This window comes from Mandrillus leucophaeus, unplaced genomic scaffold, assembly GCF_000951045.1.
Source record: "Mandrillus leucophaeus isolate KB7577 unplaced genomic scaffold, Mleu.le_1.0 Scaffold285, whole genome shotgun sequence".
Classification (NCBI taxonomy): Eukaryota; Metazoa; Chordata; class Mammalia; order Primates; family Cercopithecidae; genus Mandrillus; species Mandrillus leucophaeus.
Window position 1 is genome coordinate 2,970,216 of NW_012102976.1, and position 15,740 is coordinate 2,985,955.

Genomic DNA, 15,740 nt, shown 5'->3' on the forward strand with positions numbered 1-15,740 from the left:
GTTTTTGTAATCTGTATCAACATGTTTGATAAATGAAAATAGTCTGAAGCTCAGTTCTTTTCCTGAGTATGTGACATTTATCCCCTAGAAATCTTTTGTGCTACACAAGTAAAGAAGTCACAGAGTAAAGGTGGTGTGAAAAGGAAAGCAGGCATTGTTTAATAGACAGACTGAGGTCAGAAGAAAAGAGAAATATAAATAAGTTATATGCATATATTATGTTCCAAGGAATGTTAGTGGTCTGTAAAGAACAATGAACTATCTTTCTACATCTCTGAGTTCTGAACTACTGAGAAATAGACCTAAAGAGCTAGATATGCAAATGGATGGCAATTATGGAAAACCTAATTGAAATTGCATAGGGAGACTATTAATTCTTATTGACAGACACTGAATTGCTAAAGTGAAGTGGTTATGAGGTTTTAACCAATTTTATTCACAGTTATTTAAGTAACAGTATTATAACTATTATGAAAAATTCTGTTTTTGTGGATCCAAGGCTAGAAAAAAGAAAACAAATATTTTCAATACATGCAGTGTTTCTGTTTTTCCCTGCTCAGGGTGGACAAATTGTAGTTACTATTTCAGATATTAGATACTTAACATTCTTGGACTGCTTTTTTTTAAATTATATTTTAAATTTGTATGAGTACAGATTAGGTGTATATGTTTTGTTTTTTGATTTTGCACCACCTCTTACTTGGTATGGATTTAGTGTATGGCATGCAGGAGCTGTTTTCTTCAGAGGGAAAAGCTGACATCCTCCGGCTTATAAAAAGTTTATAACAATATGTGTTTATAAATTGCTTACTTTGAGATGGACAGGTGAGCGGGACTATGTAATTGCCAAATATTACTATCTGTCTAAATCTAGCTGAGTGAACAAATCTTTTTAATGCCCATTTTAATGACACAGTTGTTCCATATGGTGGACTTCAGAAGTATAAAAAAATCCAGAGTTAGTACATTCCCTGGAGAGAACCAGACTGTCCAGGTGTGCCATATTTTAAACTCAGGGTAGAATTAAGAGGCACAGCTTTTCAAAATTCAGGCCCAAACAGCAGCTCAGATCAAGTTAATTTCTCTATTGTTTCAGACAACACAGGGCTCTTTAGTTGATGAAACAAAACCGTGTACTGAAAAGGTGGTCCTAATCATTTTATGTGTTTGAGTTAGCATGGATTTTAGTAAGAGGAAGTCCCTGGAGCTGAGATTAAGTTATTTGCATAATTTTTCTTAAGTTTCTTAAAGACTCAGCCTGGGCTTCTTTCTGGTGATTCCATGAAGACGGTGTTCCCCAGAGAGGTCTTTGATAGCATCTTTTAGATCTTGATGTGTTTTTTCCATTGTGGTTCAGAGCTTTTCATGGCCTTTAGTTTGATAGATAGAAAAATGAGGCACAGGCACCAAGGTCTGCCAACCTCAGAAATTATGGTACATTCAGGAAATAGATTTTATTTTAAGAAGAGTCTAATTATTACTAAGACAGATTCCTTTTTCCTCTTTCCTATTGTATTTCTTATTGAAGTTGATTTCTCTTTTTTCAATTGATTTAAACTTTCTCTTGCAAAATAACTCAAATGTTGAATGTGGCGTCTTGTGGAAGTCTGACACCATTAAGGACTGGAAGAGAAAAGTCTGAATAAGACAGTGCAACCAAGATGATTGCTCTATGATATGCTGGTGGAAGGGTCTACTTAGCTTGGTGGGTTTACCTCTTGACTGATCCAATAGTCAAGGCATAGACAAAATGAGGACAATGTGGACCACGTTGACCCCAAATCATGTGTACAGGTGACATTATCTAGCCTAGGTACCAAATGAGTGCTTTGAGCACAGAGAAGATGGAAAGAGAGTCAGACCTTGGAATATGATCCAACCCACCTAATTTCTTGTCCTGATTCTCAACTAGAAAAAAATAGTATTTGTTCTCCTTTTAATAACTACTGTGTACTAACTTGGTGTACAGTTTACAAAGTCAGGTTTCTTAAACCCAATCTGAGCCTCAAGGGGAAGGCTGTTATTATTAGAAGCTACAGACTAGGAGAAAAGTCTTTATGAAGCTGGGTCTTGGACCTCTGGAAAGAGCCCCCTCTAATACCTTGAAGGGGTGCAACATGACACTGATTGTAGAAGTGGAAAATAACTGGAAACTGGAAATAACTGCCATTTCCAAAGCGAAGGGCTGTAGCTGGGGTGATGCCGACTAGAACAGTGAGCAAACAGGAAGAAGCATGCCCCTTCTGCCTCTTGAGGTTTTCTGTCTCTTTCTGTCATTCCCGTTAGTAGAACACAGTAGGAAGCCAGCTAGCAAAGGAGAAAGGATGTTTGTAGAGTCCCATGCCCAGCATCCCAAAGCTGAACATAGAAAGGTGGGTTTGGAGCCAAAAGACATAGTACATCCCCCCCATCCTTTTTTTAACTTTTGTTTCAGGTTCATGGGTGCATGTGCATGTTTGTTATATAGGTAAATTGTGTGTCACAGGGGTTTGGTGAACAGATTATTTTACCACCCAGGTAATAAGCATAGTACCTGATTAGGTAGTTTTTCAATCCTCAACTTCCTCCCTCTCTCCACCCTCAAGTAGGCCCTGTGTCTGTTGTTCCCTTCTTTGTGTCCATATGTATGCAATGTTTAGCTTCCACTTATAAGTGAGAATATGTGGTATTTGATTTTCTGTTTCTGCATTAATTTGCTTAACATAATGGCCTTCAACTCCATCCATGTCTTTTGCAGCAACATGGATGGAAAATAGTAGAAAACAAAAGTGTTTACAAAAAAAAAAAAACAAAAAACATAGGCGGGGGGCGGAGGAGGAAGGGGAGGGAACTCGGTTTTGTTTTTAAATAGAGCTGAAGAAAAACATTGAAAAATCAGGAGATGATGTCCAACTCTGTTTGCAAGAAAAAGCCCTCCATTATTTCTGCCTCTGTAGTTTTGTTTTGAATTCCTTTTTTCTCTTATGGGTGCTGATACTTCTCTCCATCCTTACATTGCTAGGTTTTACTATGTTTTGTAGTTGTTTTTTTTTTTTTATTTTAGTTTGTTTAACCTTGTGTCACTACCTCAGCTTGCCCTCATGTCGCTTACACACAACCAAAATACTCCTTCAGTGGAGTGAAGAAATGGCAGGTGACTGCCATGGTCCACGACCCACCCAACACTCTCTACCTTGCCCAATGGCTCATGTTGGAGATGTCAGTATAATGGACAGGGAGGCCAAATACCCTTTCCATTTCAGTGCACCTAAGGTGTCCTCCTTCTCATTCATGAAGATAGGGAGATGCTGGTCTTTGCCCTGCATTATGGAGTTTGACCTAGTAGTAATGGTCCTCTCTTTGCTGATCTTAGCTCTCCTGCCATGCTCCAGACACTCCTGCAGCTCCAGCTTACACTCACAGTGAATGCCAATGCCCTGCTCATACTGGGAAGGTTACCACAGGCATAGCAGTTCTGGTGTGCAGCTGACACTTCTTTGGCACAGGATTAGAGTAAAAAAATTGTGAGATGTCTCTCTTGTGACTAATGTCCATGGCCACCACACTCCCAAGGAACCTCTAGAAGGGCAATCATCTCCCTCCTTGGGCTGTGCATGATGCAGATGTGGTAGAACTCAAAGAACTGCTGGCCAGTGCCCTTGTAGGGTCCTTTGTGGGCAAGGTTGACAATGGAGAGGTCATTGAAGAGAATAGACCCCACTCCTAGTTTTGCTTTTGCATGATGGTTCTAGCGTCCCCAACATACATGATCCTCCCCTGGTGCCACAGCATGCCCACCGTGATGGCATCCTCACACACCTCTGAGACATGTAGTGGTCTACCCAAATGCCCAGCCCTTCAGCACCAGGAGTCTCATATCAATCCCATCAAAGAGAGACAGCACCTGGATGGGCGGCTTCCTTTTCTCAGCTGGGACAGGCAAGTAGATCTCCAGAGGGTCAAATTCTTTGTTATGGTTATTGGGGAAGAACATCTGGAGCTGAGATGGCCAGTCATCCCATCGCTGCAGCAGCCCGTAGGTGCCCTTGTGCTCACACATGTAGCAGTTCCAGGGATCTTCCTTAATGGTCACCTGGGCAACCTCTGGCCCAACCAAGAGGTCTATACACTCTACGCAAAAGCACCTGCAGCAGTTGTTCCAGCACATGAGCACCTCATGCCCCCAGTAGCAGATGGTACAGCAGGACTGATAGCCATCATCATCATACTGGTATGCACACTCCAGGAAGCAGTTCTTGCAATGTTGTCATATTCCTAACATGAAGAGGGGCTGTCCAGAGGGACATTGAGGCTCCCACAAGAGACACAAAGTTCCTTGATGTTCTGGCACTTCTGCCTCACCTTGTACACCAGCTACTCTTGTGTGTTCATCAACAATCTCCTTGATGTTGAGCTTCCTTTTTTGTTTTTTTTGAAACAGAGTCTTGCTCTCTCACCAGGCTGGAGTGCAATGGCGCTCTCAGCTCACTGTAACCTCCGACTCCCTGGTTCAAGTGATTCTCCTGCCTCATCCTCCCCAGTAGCTGGGATTACAGGCACATACCACCACACCTAGTTAATTTTTGTATTTTTTAGTAGAGACGGGGTTTCACCATGTTGGCCAAGATGGTCTCGATCTCCTGACCTCGTGATCCACCGGCCTCAGCCTTCCAAAGTGTTGGGATTACAGGCGTGAGCCACCACGCCCAGCCCAATGTTGAGCTTCTTAGCTCTGCTCTTTCAGGGCTTTTTGGCTGGAGGGGGTGATGCATAAGCAGTTGCCTCAGGGTCAACCCACACGTGTGCATAAACTTCTTTGCTGGGATTCTTCTCCTCTTCTTGTGGCTCCAGTCTCTTGGGGGCAAAAGGCTGGAACCTCCCAAAGGTCCATCCAAATATCTACTTGCTCTGCAACTCTGTGACCTTGGCAGTGTCACTCTCATTGCTGTCATAGCTCTCTGGGAACAGCTCCCCTGTACACTGCTGGCCACTGGCAGGACTTCGTAGATGGCTTTGCGGTACATGGGCTGCTTGTTGTATTATAGGTGGCCTGGTGGAACACACTGCAAAAGGAGCTCAGTGGCATCAGCTTCTCTACATACAGCACCGAGAACTCGCTTCTCCAAACCACATGACACAGTGGGTGCCTTTAGCTGCTCGACTCTGGCCTGTCATCCACCAAGACACAATGTGGCCTCCAGGAGAAGCCCTGCAATTTTCCTCACATCAACTTCCTAGTGCCAAAGCCCCAGCTGTCCTTGTACTCTGGTTCATCATCACCCGCTTTGGTGTACTTGTTCCCAGCATCAGTCCCCACAGGCTCAGGTGTGGTAACGACAGTGGGGGATGTGGGTTGCTGGGCTGCCACACAGCAGCAGGGCTAGCCTCTTCCACCTTTGCAGACTCCTCTGAGCTCTAGTTTTCTTCCGCAACATTCATTACTGCAGTGACCTCGGCCTTTCTTCTCAGCCCATGAGGCCACGTGTAGCCCTCTGAGGTCTGCTCAGCATCTTCAGCATATTTTACTTGGAATTCCACATCCAATTAATTGCCAGTCCTTTCAATTTCACTCCTAAGAGATGCGATGCCTTTTTTTCTTTTTAGCTGATACTACTCTCATTTAAACCTTTATTACTTCTTGTCTAACTCATTTCAGAAGCTTCCTAATGGGTCTCCTCTCTTGCTCCTACCTTTTCCCTTATTAATCCAGATGAATCGACTCAGATCATTGCTCTGATTTTGACTCTCTGCTGACCCAGATACTGGGATGAAGTCAAAATTCCTTGGCATGGCTCTCAAGGCTTTTCACAACCTCATCATCCAACTTTTCAGACGTGGCTGAAAGATATGAGATGATGGGTACGTAAATTTGCTTGTCTGTGGTTAACCACTATATGTAAGTGTATACAACGACTATATGTAGGTTTCCAAACATCATTTGTACAGCTTAAATATATATATACAATAAAACAAGCAAGACAGGCTTATCTTAAAGAATCTTCACCCTATAGCCTCTGCATACCTAGCTCTACTCAGGACTTCTGACTTGCCAAAGGCCTCTAGATTATTCTTTCCTCTGGGCCCATGGTCATTTAGCTTCTGCCCCGAATGCATTTCTCACCTTCACTTGATGCTTCAAGATTTTACTTAAATGTCATTTACTTCCATGAAGAAAGTATTGGAGCTTATCATAGACTCAGCACAGTTCATTGCAAAGCTTTACAAAACTTACTAAGCACTTAGTTATTCTGCAAGGCGCTATTAAAATTATCATTTTCAACAGATACATTATTTTAAAACGCAGTACATTTTTGGAAGTCAATGAATTTTTGGAAGGTAAAAGAATTTGTGATTTTCTTTTCCTTTTAGTATATGCTTTATATACTTCCACCTTTATCTTTTCATTTTCTTAAAGATAACAGTGGCAGTATACAAAACATACTATATATGTATACAAATTATATAGAGAATAGCTCCTGCAGAAATGATGAGGATGGTGATGACAATTATTGCTAACATTTATTGAGCACTTACTATATGTTAAGCACTAACTTCGTTAACTTGCCCTTAACTTGTGTGAGCTTGTTTGATTTGTACAACCCCCCAGTGAAGTTCATACTACATGATTCCCATTCCACAGCTAAGGATCCTGAAGACAGGAAGCCTAAATCACATGCCCAGCTAATATGTGTTGGGTCCAGAATTTAAATCAGGGAGTCTGTCTTCAGAGCCCATGCCATTGACCCTTAAATAGCACCTTATAATGAAATTGCATATATATTTCCACCTTTATCTTTTCTTCTTCTTAAAGATAAAAGTAGAAGTATATTAAACATATACTAAAAGGGCCATCAATAATTCTTTCCTGTCAGGAAATCAGTGAAAACTGTATCATCTATCTATCTATCTATCTATCTATCTATCTATCTATCTATCTATCTATCTATCTATCTTATCTATCTCTGTCTGTCTATCTATCTATCTCATCTATCTATCTCTATCTGTCTGTCTATCTATCTATCTATCTATCTATCTATCTATCTATCTATCTATCTATCTTCTTAAACCCTCTTAAACCCAAAGAAGACACTTTACTTAGAAGTAGGGGCAATTTACAGAAATCTGAGACACAGATTCCATACCTGAAAGTGAGAATGTACTTAAAGGAAATATTGACAGGAGGAAGAGCAAATGCAGGGGAACTGACACATTAATCAAAAGTTAAATGATAGAGACACGGGCATGATTATGCATGTGTGTGTCTGTGTGTGTGTGTATATATATATATATGAGCTAATGGAACGTGTGAAAAAGATAATATAATCATTGGGCATGAAATAGATGCAACTTAAGGCTTTTCAATAAAGCTTTGTTAGGGGATAACCCAAGAATACTCCAGAAGAAGGGGAAAGAGAAATTGAACAAATTTTAGAGGCAATATTGAACAAGTGAAAATAACTTAAAAAATCACAGATAGCTGAGTTTTACCTGAGATTTACTCAGGAATGTAGAATTCAGAAAATAAAATAGAGAAGAGAGATTTCTTAAATTATTTATTAAAATGAAATCAATTTCTTGTGAAGTTGGAACTAGAGAGTCTCAGATGCAATGGATAACTCCTGCAAAAATGATAAGGATGGTGATGATAACACTTGCTAAAATTTATTGGGCGCTTACTATGTGTCAGGCACTAACTTAATTAACTTGCCCTTGACTTGCGTGATGTTGTTTGATTTGTACACCTCAGTGAAGCTCATTCTACAAGATCCCCATTTCACAGGAAAAAATCCTGAAACAGGAAGTCTAAGTCATATGCCCAGCTGACATGTACTGGGTCGAGAATTCAAATCAGGGAGAGTCTGGCTCCGGAGCCCATGCCATTGACCCCCAAATAGCACCTTACAATGCAAAGAAAGGACAGATTCTTAGAAGTAATGGGTTTATTGACAGAGGAAATAAGCCTCTTCCACAGGTTTCTAACATAACTTTGAAATAAAATAAGGGTCATGGGGCAAGGGAAATTGACAAAGGTGATGACACAAGTCCTATTAACTAGTTTGTTACTGAGAGGGGCGGGGAGGACTTGTGAGTCTTGAGAGCTCCCCCTGAACAATGCTGCCTTCAGTCCAAATTATTGCTGAATGAAGGGGAGGGGCAGGGTGGCTAGGTGATCAAAAGCCCTTCAGAGAAGGAGGTGGAATGGCAGCCATGGGCCCTTCTCTGTCTCCAGAAGTTCACTGTACTGAATTTAATAATTGCTTCCTATTATTGCCTGACTGTCTGTTCCAAATAAATCTACCTGATTGGGATGGATTTGGTATGGGAATATCTGTTCCAGCCTATTAGCCAGCACCTTTCCTGAGATTTCCCTGTCCACATTTATTAAGGAGATTGGGCGATAATTCAGGCTGGGTTCAGGTTCTCCTCCTGGTTTAAGAATTACAAAAATTAGTGCTCATCGTAGACCCAAAAGTCAGCATTTTGTTTTCAGCTCATCCTTGTCCCTTCTTAGCAATGGAGGCAGAAGTACCTTGCTTTGGGGTATGAAACCTGATTATCAAACATCAGGGCTGTTGGTACATTCCAGAAAGTGACAACTTTTAGGGGTAAATTTTCATTTTTTCTCTTTGATCTTGCCCTCTGAAAGTGGCTGTGTTTCTGGTTATACTCGTAGCTTCAGTCATTGTCAAGCAGACCCTTTAAAAATAACCTGACAGAGCCTAAGGAGGGGGCATCAGTGACTTTCCTTGGCACTACTTGTTGGTTTAGGAGATTTTTTCTCTTTTAATGAGTTAATGTCAAAAAATGAACATGGAGTTGGAGTCTTCCAGTGTCCCACTTTCTACCTCACTGTGGGAAGCAGGATAATATAGAAAAAGCTCTCTGTTCTTCTCAAAAATGGAATCTTCACACTGCCAACTGCTCTGCTAGCTGCAGACATGTTTCTGGGTCTCCCCAAGTCCTAAACTCACCACAAGTGCATGATCCAGCCACCAAAGAGCAGTGCTGTTGTTCTAGGAGTCACTGTCTCATTTGTTGTTGATAGTGTTGCTATTAAGCTCTTACTATGGGCCAGACACTCTTGTAAGCACTTTATCTGCAGTAACCATTTAGTATTCACAAAAAGCCCCAGTAGTAAGTAAAATTATTGGTCATCCCACCTAGTAGAGATGAAAGCCAAGACTTAAAGAGACTAAATACTTACCCAATGCCACGCAGTCAGTAAGCTGAGACTCAAGCACAGATCCATCAGACCCCAGTACTGGTGCTCAATTCATTCTCCTCTTCCACCTTTTAGTCCTTAACCATCATGGCACAACGTAGGGGTCAGCGGAATGCCATCAGCACAGAAGACAAGGCAAGCAGAAAAGAGCGATAGGGTGGATTCAAGGCCGTGGCAGCCTCAGAAAGACTTTTGAAGTGTAGAAGATAATTTGGCCGTACTGGCCGTGTGCTAATGCTTGAAGAGAAGTAGTCAATCAACATTTTCAGAGGCAGCAGCAGAGGCTTCCAGCTCTGAGAGGTAGCAACTGAAGGCTGGACTGTATCTACCCATCTCACTTAACCCTTACAATGCCACCCCCAACACCATTCCCATTTTACTAATGGAGAAACCAGGCTGAAGTAGTTATCTTACCTACCAGAGGTCACAAAGTTAGAAAGTGTCAGGGCAGGTATGTCAGTCCAGCTGGAGACAGAAGGTCAGAAGGAAGAAAGTGGAATGTGACCAGCATATACATCCTGAAATTATTTGGGGAAAGATTTCTATATAAAGAGAGATAACGCACAGAACCAGCATGGAATCTGCTTCTCTCTTTCTCTGTATCTGTTACTTTCTCTCTTTCTCTTTCTCTCTGCCCCTCACCTCCTGCCCCTGTCTCTTCCCTTCCCTATACACACACACAACCCTAGTGCAGTTGAAAAGGAAAACAAACAAACAAACAAACAAAAAACCAAAACAAAGAGATTTTTAAGGAGGAAAACCAAGCAGTATTACTGTATTACTTTTCAACTTGTTTAATTCTTGAGAGCCTATCTAGTAAAGTGAGGGAGATTAGTATGCTTTATCTAGAAAGACCATTAGTGACTGGGCGCGGTGGCTCATGCCTGTAATCCCAGCACTTTGGGAGGCCAAGGCGGGAGGTCAGGAGTTCAAGACCATCCTGGCCAACATGGTGAAACCCTGTCTCTACTAAAAATACAAAAATTAGCCAGGCGTGGTGTCAGGCACCTGTAAAATCAGCTACTCGGAAGGCTGAGGCAGAGAATTCTTGAACCTAGGAGGCAGGGGTTGCAATGAATGAAGATTGTGCCACTTACACTCCAATCTGGGCAACAGAGCGAGACTCTGTCTCAAAAAAAAAAAAAGAAAGAAAGAAAGACCATTAGTGATTTAATTGTATCTTTGATAGTGGGTCTACTTTTTGATTCCTTAAATATGTTAGAATTATCAGTGGTATGTACGTGATCCTACATAATGTAAAAGTCATATGTAATTAAATTAATGTAAGTGAAATAGTTCAGTTGGCTTATCTTGTTCATTTTCTCTAACTAAATATCAACTTACACTAAAAATTTTATTAATCACAGTAATGAGAATTTTTATATTAAATATATGTATTACATTTAGTTTAAACGTTAATAGTCTACATTATTTTAATAAATTGTACTAAGGGAGTATATATGGAATAAGTCTCTCATGCAGATTTTATTGGTTGCTGCATAGTTAATAGACACTAATGTGATCAGAGCCTGGATGTGATCATAAGATCAGTAGTTAAAATGATTGAAATATAAATTAGGAGCTGGAATAATTGTTTGTTAGAAGCTCAGATAATAACTGTTTGGTAATGCTCAGAGGGTTGGAGAAATAAAACATTGAAATGTACAGCAGTAGCAGGGGAAAGAAACATTTTGAGGCAGACAAAGCCACGGCATGCTTTTCTGCTAATTGCTCCTGTCTTTCTCTCTTGCTCCACGGAGGCCTGACACACACCTCTGCCCTCCCTTATCTCGCCCCTCTGGATTCCTCAGTGGCCTCCTACTCCACTTCTGTCTTTCTCTGTTCCTGGCTTCTTTACTCACAGTCTGTAAGTCCTCACTGATGATGACAAACACCATGCAATCATCTTACTATTAACATGTCTGATTCTTTGAGAACTGATAGAAAAAGCACTCTTGTTTCTTATGGGCTGGAATTCTCTTTCTTCTAGGCCAGGGTTGGCACATCTTCCTGTCAGGGACTCTCACTGATGCTAAAATATTTTAAGCTTTGTGGCTAATACAATTCTCATTGGAATGGTTCCACTCTGCTCTTATGGGTTTAGAAAGCAGCCATTAGACAACAGTATGCAAATGGGTATGGCTGTGTGACAATAAAATTTTACAAGAACAGACATCAAGCTGAATTTGGCCTACTTGCCATAGTTTGCCACCTCCTGTTCTATGTTGTCTAATGTCCTGTTAACCCAAAGACACATTTAGCTTTTTCTCTTAAAGGGAAATTCTCCGTTGAAATGTCGTTCTCAACAATGGGGTTATAATAAATTTCTTATACTTGTGTGTGTGTGCTGTGCATTCCTGACAAGGTGAAATGGACAATTCTTAATAAAATAGAAGCAATATACACTCCATGCCCTGATAGGCCTGGAAGTTAATTTTAAAAGAGTGAGATTGTATTTAAAAGACTAAATCAACTTTTCTGTCTTATGCAGCCATGAAGACTTTCTCCAGATTGGTGAACAGGCCTAATCCTGAAGACAGACTTTTTGGGTAATTTTGATAGTGAATTTTCCTATCTGGACTTTTGCCTTTTTCTCCTAAATTCTTGATAGAGTTACTGGAAAACCATTTTTCTCTTTGTGGAGCCCTTGCCTCCTCCCTATCCTCTACACTCCGATTAATTCTCCTGCCTCCTTCATCTATTAGGATACTTTTCTTGCTGGTTTGACTGGAAAAGTTCAGGCTTGTTTTCCATGGGGGTTTTGGTGCATGTGAGCAATGTGTCCTCTCAATCTCTTGACGACTGAGCGGACACATTAAGGAAGTTAGGGATTTCTGACAGCAATCTACATTACACTTCAAAGTCTCTGACAGTGACTTTTGCATAAAGGGCCCCTGATTTCCTTTTCTTCCACTCAACTGGAAACTGTATAATTTTAACATTGTTTCCTCTTAATCTCTTCCCCAGGCCAACTATTTCAACTTTTGACTTCAATTACTCATTTTCAATGCTTGCGTGTGTTAAATTCATTAATTTCTATTAAATTCCCTTAATTTACTCACTATGGGCAAAGCACTGTGAAAGACAATGTTGATGGAGACAAAGATTTAAGATACCTTCTGCCCTTGAGGCACTAATCATTAACCTAAAATATAAAGTTCCATGTGATAAGCCCTAAATGAGTGGCATAAAGGAAGTTGGTAAAGTTTAAGGGACGTAAAGGCTGTTGTTTTAGGGGCTAGAGTGTACTAGAGGAAATTTTGCTCCATAGTATCCATGCTGCTTACATGTCAACAGTACCCAACTTGCTTTGGGGTTACCATAACCTCCTTAGTCTTAGCCCATTTACTCACTATGACACTGACTTTATTCCTAGGGGTGTCTCATGTTCCAAGCCAAGATAATGCTCCCAGTCCACCCACCTGACCCAGTTGGGTTTACTAATAATCATAAAACCCTAATCCGGATCTCAAATTTTTTCTTTGTGCCACCCAAGAGGCAGTTTCCCTCTTCTGTTGTACTGGGTTTTTGTGACAAAGGTGTCTTGAAGCTATTGTGGGCCACCACCCAGATCCGCAAATATAGCCAACCCAAAGCAGACCGATGACGACCTGAGTTCTGCTGACATTATTTCAGGTCTACATCAGTCTGGAACTGAAGCTAAACCAGACTCTTCATCTTCATGAGCCATATATCTTTTAGCTTAAGCCAGTTTAAGTTGAGGTTTCTGCCACTTGCAACAGAAATGTTGATAAAGCATATGGCAGTTGGGCTTGGACTTGAACGAGGAGAGTATCTTCACAGGTAAGGATGGAATCATAGCTTCCAAACATTTTTATTTACCTACAAACTTCTGTATCTGACAGTGTTGAATACAATTTTCAAGTTGGGTTAAAACACTGATTCAAAAGATGCTGGAGTTGGAAGCACTCTCTGTGTTTGTCACATTGCCCACAGACACTTACATCATTGTAGGAATAAAAAAAATAATCAAAACGGGAAAGGGCATGTCTGAGCATTTTAACGTATTTCCTGCTGGAACCCACTCACATTCCTTGGTGGCATCTCCACTAGCAATCTACATTGCACTTCAAAGTCTCTACAGTTGGCTTACTTTTTCACCTGGCATTTCTGGGCTTCCAACCTCATGGGGTTTCTTAGCAGAAAATTGCTATTTTTATCCCTCTGTGGATGTATGAGAGGAGAGAAGAAAATTAACATTTTTGGAAATCCACTATGTATCTCAAGTTATAAAGGATCTCATTTAATGTTTGCCATAACTCTAAGCAGAAATTACTATTATTGTCTTTAATGATGGAGAAAGACTTGAAGGGCTTATTTAACTTAGCAAGATTGCATAGCAAGTCCACTGAAAGATCAGGATTTGAATCTAGGTACTGTTGACTCCAAAGCCCCTACTGATTGCTTTACAGTCAGTACGCTGATAGCATTTTCTACATTATCACTGGCGAACAAGTCATACTCTAGCTTCAACTTCTACCCATTGCCTAAGGTAGAGGAGCTGCGGAAAGATCAAGGAAGAATTTCTCTGCTTTGGCTTCTCTGCCGCCCTTAGTGGGGCTAGGTCATTACTGTGGCCTAGTGTCCAAGCTCTTTTCTGCAGCTTCCAGGGGCATCATTGTCTTTGGGGGCAGTTGATTTACATCCCTCATGATTGGTGGTGATGCCTTAAGACTGACAGTGTGGTGTAGTGGTGGTGACTTTTGGCTGCTGTGAGTCTCTGCAGCTTCTGTTGTTAGCAGCAGCAGCTGTTGGGGAGGGGTAAAGGAGGTCTCCAGCACTTGTCACCTCTTCAAGCACTTCCGGGCCCCTCACAGCTGGACAGCCCAGATTCTATCAACACTCTTTAGAGTGCTGTTCACAGCTGGATTCTTGGTCAGCTCTGACACTGCACAGCTTTTTCAAATAACACTACTTCCAAAGACCATGTTCAAAGTCAGCACTTTTACTCTCCCCATTGACACCAGCCTTATATTGAGACACTGTCCCTTAACTAGCAAACCTGAAGGACCCGGTGCACCCACTCGGCAGAGCCCAAGGGCAAGTATCCACGCAAGTTAGCAGTTGTCTCTAATTCCTCCAACTTCATTAATCACACAGACCAAACTCCAAGATCATTCCTGAAAATCCAGTCATTTGCAAGGATAGAAATATAAACTAAAGTTTGGTGGCTAATTTCCTAGACTTGGAGTAGGAGGGCTCTGCATTTGAATCCAAGTTCTGCCACCTAATAACTGTTATTACTAGACTTCTCCTGAGCTTATTACTGTCATGCACAAAATGGGAATAAGTCCTACTCATACGGTTAGGCTTTGCGTCCTCAACAAACCTTCTCTTGAATTGTTATCCCCAGGTGTTGAGGGAGAGACCTGGTGGGAGGTGATTGGATCATAGGGGTGGTTTCTGCCACACTGTTCTCATGATAGTGACTGAGTTGTCACGAGATCTGATGGTTTTATAAGGGGCTCTTCCCCACTTCTCTCTCGTGCTCACTCTCTCTTCTGCCACCTTTTGAAGAAGGTGCCTGCTTTCCCTTCTGCCATGACTGTAAATTTCTGGAGTCCTCCCCAGTCATGTGGACCTGTGAGTCAATTACACCTTCTTTGTTTATAAATTGCCCCATCTTGGGTAATATCTTTATAGCAGTGTGAGAACAGACTAATACATCTATTTCATGGGGTTTTTGTGAATATTAAATAAAAAAGTAAAGGTGCTTAGTATTAATACACAGTATGTACTTGGAACATAGTAACTATTACTGCTGGGTATTCTTGGTTCTACTATTATCTCTTCATCTTCATTTGGAACCTATTTCTTTAGAAAATAAAAATACAAAGGATCTTATGACTATGATGAATCTTGATATTTTGCACCTCAACTTTCCAGATATGGGTGGAAAAGAATCACTAAGACTCTAGGATGTATCCTGAAGATACCCCTGTATTTAGTTGTTGAAACCAAACAACTTTGCCTCAAGTGACTCAACTCTCTATTGTTATAGTGCAACTTACTCTGGGAGGGGTGGAGCTCACATTCTGGGAAGTAGAACTTGCAAAGAGGGATGAGTTTCACGGTCAGTGATTAATCCTTTTTGCTGTGCTTTGCAAAGTCCACAGGTCCTCAAAGGGATAGCAAGACCTTTTACCCAAGCCCCATTTGCTCTACAGGCAGAGAATTACTTTCAGAATAATGTTTTTGTTTTTTAGAATAATGTTTTAGAATAATGTTTTGTGTTGTGTTGTTGTTGTTGTTGTTTTAAATTGGGCCCTACGTCTTGAATTTTCTGAAAGATTTTCTGCTGTGCAGGATTTCTTAAATCAGAAGTAAGAAAGTCATGACATCCATATTGCTGAGTAAGAAGGAATCTTGATTCCATGCTCACAGCTTTCTTTGATAGGAGTGGGGCAGGAATAAGCATATCTGGAAGGGAAGAAGATGGCAAGATTCCTCAGGATCTTGGAGATTCTATCATCACATATCTCTCTTAGGTTTGATTTTAAACTTGCTTAGGGTTGAC

The 15,740-nt window shown here is 41.1% G+C and overlaps 1 pseudogene; it reads right to left on the bottom strand.

The window, feature by feature from the left end:
- Nucleotides 1-3,087: 3,087 nt before the first annotated feature.
- Nucleotides 3,088-5,436, bottom strand: LOC105543544 (annotated as a pseudogene).
- Nucleotides 5,437-15,740: the final 10,304 nt, after the last annotated feature.